At 34.6% G+C, this 4,789-nt stretch overlaps 1 pseudogene; it reads right to left on the bottom strand.

Moving 5' to 3' along the window:
* Nucleotides 1–2,283, bottom strand: part of LOC115431148 (glutamate receptor ionotropic, kainate 1-like) — a 15,999-nt pseudogene extending 13,716 nt beyond the window's left edge.
* Between the last annotated feature and the right edge of the window lie 2,506 nt (nucleotides 2,284–4,789).

Below are 4,789 nucleotides of genomic sequence, written 5' to 3'. Positions count from 1 at the left end.
ACCAGTAAAACCCTGGAGTTTGATCAATCACTTTTTCTTCAGTTTTCTCTGTTTTGATTTAATAACCCTCAACTTTAATCTGAGCTTTTATGGACATCTACATGATCAAGGAATTAAATATAGGAAACTAGAAGCACTCGGAGAGCGCAGACCTCCACCAAGGCTGATCAGTGCCCCCCCCCGTGGGCCCCCCCACCCCCGATCACCACCAAAATTTAATCATTTCTTCCTTATCCCATTTCCAACAAACCCTGAAAATTTCATCCAAATCTGTCCATAACTTTTTGAGTTATGTTGCACACTAACGGACAGACAAACAACAAACAAACAAACAAACAAACAAACCCTGGCAAAAACATAACCTCCTTGGCGGAGGTAATTACATGATTTTCACTGAAAAATACAAAATATAGAGGATAATATTCTAATAAATGGTGATAAATCACTTAAGAAAGGATAAATATAAAGATAATATTAATAAATAATACCACAAGAGTAGCACTGGGTCTTTATGTGTTAAAAAATGGGTAACACTTTATAGTAAGTAAACACTATAAAGCATTAGTTAAGCATTAACAAATACTGAATTCATCATTTATAAGGCATATTTATGACATGAATACTCATTAATATATGGTTTATTAGCACAGTTATAATGGTTTCATTAATAATCATCATTAATAAGCTCATCTACAATGTGCTTAATGATTGTATTTTCATACTTTATAAATTATGGATTCAGCATTTAAACATTTAGTATTCACACATGTACTAATGGTAAGTGAATATGTCAGTGTGTATTTTATACAAACTCACACATTTATTTTCCAATAGATGTACTGTAAACAGTTATTAATACAAGAATTCATTATTTCAGGTAGTTATAAAGCACTTACTACTCGTTAATTAAGTATAGGTTGTGAGATCATCTGAAGTGTGGACTATCTATGACATATAAAGCATTTACAAATGAGATTTAAAGGTTGGCAATGCCTAAAAACTCACAAAAGTTTCAGTCATTCTAACAAAGGGACAACACAGCACATGGAATTATCAAACAAACTGCATGACTGAGTGATGAATGATTACGAATGATGAGTAAAACCATTATAACTGTGCTGATAAACCATATTAATGAATATTCATGTCAGAAATATGCTTTATAAATGATGAATTCAGTATTTGTTAACGCTTAACTAATGCTTCATAGTGTGTTACCAAAAATGTTATTGTTATGTAAAAAATCAAAGTTGAAGTTACCATATTTGGTTCCTTACCCAAACACGGCAAAAAAAAACCCAAAACAAAACAAAAATACAAGAAGTAGATGTAAAAAATACAAGAAAAACACATGAAAGCTGAAAAGAACTTGTATTTTACAACATTAGAACATCACTTTTAGAACATTAGACCAACATCAGTGCTGATCCACACACCTGTCCACATCCACATTCTCCCTTTGAACATCATTCCTTACAATAGTACCATTACTTCATGGTACCTGACAAAGCAGGTACACTCACTGTACATGCAGAGGTGGACCTTACAGACCATGTAGACCACATTAGACCTGAGATCGGTGACTCACTGTCCTCACTGTTGCTCTCACTGTCTTGTAATGTATGCGGAAATTACCAAAAAGTCACTTGCCAGATAAAGGGTTAAATTGACAGTTTTTCATGCATCCTCCTGGTTTGTTTTCATTACAGTGAGCTTTGAGGACTGTTATTATTACCCTTAAGAACTCCAAGGTTGCATTGTTAGTGTAATATTCTTATCTCTATTTGACAGCTCATTTTAATTGAGAATCGAGAGGAAAAAAATAACGGTGTTTAAGGCTTCTATCTTAGAACAAAAGCATATGATGACAACCAGGACCGTTCAAAGAATAAGCCATATGTGTAAATTACATGTTTGTATTTATTAATAAAGGTGGCGATTGCTAAGCCTTCTGAATTATAAGTGTAACGCTCACGTCTCATCTGTATCTCTGCTGAATCAGAGCGCTGTAGGATATTATCTTGAGCTGTGTTTTACCTAATCATATGTGAAGAGATTAAACAGATCACTCACACTTCCACTTGTGACAGGGCCGGAGATAGAAGTAAGAAGAAGTCAAATGATCTGGAACAAAGAACATGAGCTTGTGTATCCAGCCTGTATGCATCACCATGCCATTAGTCTAGATGAATGTGTACAGTCAGATACAATTCCCTTGTTTGCTGCATGAAGGCTTCCACTTTGTGAGGCGGCGGCGGCGGCGTTGTACGAATCAGGCCACATGCAGGCTGGTGGATTGATGACTGAAACAAGGCTACGCACTGTATTTTAAACCCATTCATCCACACTGGCTCACATCCTCTGTGGTGCCTCTTTAAATAACCTGCCCTGGGATTGTCTGTCTGCCATTTGATTTATTCTGCATTGTATTTTTAGATCTAATTAAAACAAACTTTTCTGTATTGTTTGGCTGGATTTTGAATGGTACGTGCCCAGGGGAGTACATAAAGGGAAGCCTTGTCTGGGTATCTTATGGGAAGAAAAAAAAAAAGAAAAAAAAAAACATAGTACCTGTGGCATAAGGTATGCAATAAATAGCATACCATCTGTTTGGATTTGAGCAGTTGAGATTCTTCCAAGAAACTCACTAGAGACTTAATTAAAATTGGAATATTAGTGAGTGGGAGACTGATGTTCCTCCAATAAAATGACAGCTATAGGAAGTGTTGGCATTAGTTTGATAACAAATTATTATTTTTTTTGCACAAGTGAAAAAGTCAGAGCTGCACTTTATTAAATTGTTAATCCTTAGAGCATACATCATTCTTGTTTTTTTTTTTTTTTTTTCCCTTAGGTGTTTTCATTCTGAGTAAAAATATTCTAAAACAGAAAATACCATGTTGAATGTGGAGGGGACATGTTAGCACATCCAACGTGTGGAGTCCACAAATGTAAAAGGAAATGCCATGGGGGAAAACCACAGCCATTTGTACCTACTGTCATAACAGCGGTTGGATGCATTACTTTTACACTGTAGGTTAAGTATAGTTTTATATGCTCATATTACGAAATCCCACCTGACTGCATCGCTGAACGGACAAGAAGATGATACAAGTTTATCAGTGCATCACAAATCAACACCTGCGTGTGTGTTTTAAACCCATGGGCGCCGGAGAATATGTTCCTTTTTTTACATCAAGACAAAAAAAAAAACTGAGTGGGAGTTTAAGTGTTATGATACCAAAACAATCAACATGTAATGAATATAATAATGGGTAAAACATATCTTTCTGTGTTTATTATGTAATATTAATTCCCTTTTTGAATAACCGCCTTTCATTAATGCAAAAAGACATCAATGTGTAAACACTGTATTGAAAGATTCTGACAAACCGCCGTGCCTGGAGGATGCCAGCTGTCTCAATGTGGGTGGACATCAGGTGTTGGCATCCTCATTAGCATCCAGATCCTCTTCTCACTCCTCTGGATGTTTATTTTTTCACTGTGCCTTTATTGCCCCTGCTTTAAAACAGCATCACTAACAGAGCATATGCTTATATACACTGTAGGGTATTACACATGCAGTCGGGTCCATAAGTGTTTGGACAGTGATACAAATGTTGTAATGTTGCCACAGTGGAAAACGAAAAAAAAAAAAAATGTGTTTGATGTGTGGATTTTCAGCTTTAACCCATAAAGACCCAGTGCTACTTTTGTGGCAGCTCCCAAATTAATTTTTCTCTCTATTAAACCTTTCATAAGAGATTTATCGATATTTTTATAATATTATCCTCTGTATTTTGTGTTTTTTTCAGTAAAACAGGTATTTTCCTGTATTTAATTCACTGATAATGTAGATATTCATAAAAGCTCAGATTAGCCCTTTCATGCATGAATTATAAACACTTTAATCAAGATTTTTTTTCTTGTGTGTTTTTATTTTCCTTTAGGCATGAAAACAACAATGCAATTTAATTTTTTTATGAACCTATTTTTCTTGGAGTTACAAAACTGTCCACTCAGCTGGATATCATGCGTTTAATTTTAGAAGCAAAGAAACATATATTTACTGATATACTGTGTGAAAACTATGAAATAAAAACATTTTTAATGTCGCTAAGCTGATGTTTTCACATTTTAACATACTCAAATTTTAACATACTCAAATACTAGTTATTACTCGCTTCAAGGACATAATATGCAAAAAAAAAAAAAAACACAAACAAAAAACAACAAACAACAACTTTTGTTTAAAAAATAAAAAAACTGTTAACTTTTTTTTTTTTTTTTTTAACACTCAAACATGTTACTGCAGATCAGGTTTATCAAGAACAGCAAAGTTACAGTAATGGTATGAATTACAGTGTTTGGGATGATGCATAAGCGTCCATTGTGTTGGCTGATATGGAACTAAAACAACAAAATCCATGAATATACAAGAGAACGCTGTCCACTGTAGTGACCACTATGCATGAAAGGGTTAAAGCTGAAGGTTATTATTTCAGAAACACAGAAAACAAAAAAAAGTGACTTCTTCGGCAAATACATCATTAACTGAACATAAACCAAGTGTCTCCATCCACTGTCATTTATTAAAACTCCATGGGTTTTACTGGTGAATCAATGTTGTAGAAGATGATGGTGTTTCCATGGTAACTACAGAGCCTCTGAACGTCCAAATGGGTCATATCTGATGACCACGAAAATACGACAAACTGTATTTTACACCAATTATTTCCAGGTATTGAGAGGATTAATGGACCAACAGGTATTAAACAGTTTAGATCAG

The sequence above is a fragment of the Sphaeramia orbicularis genome, chromosome 13 (genome assembly GCF_902148855.1).
Source record: "Sphaeramia orbicularis chromosome 13, fSphaOr1.1, whole genome shotgun sequence".
Lineage (NCBI taxonomy): Eukaryota > Metazoa > Chordata > Actinopteri > Kurtiformes > Apogonidae > Sphaeramia > Sphaeramia orbicularis.
Note: the sequence above shows the minus strand (reverse complement) of the source record. Positions and strands in the feature narration are given on the sequence as shown.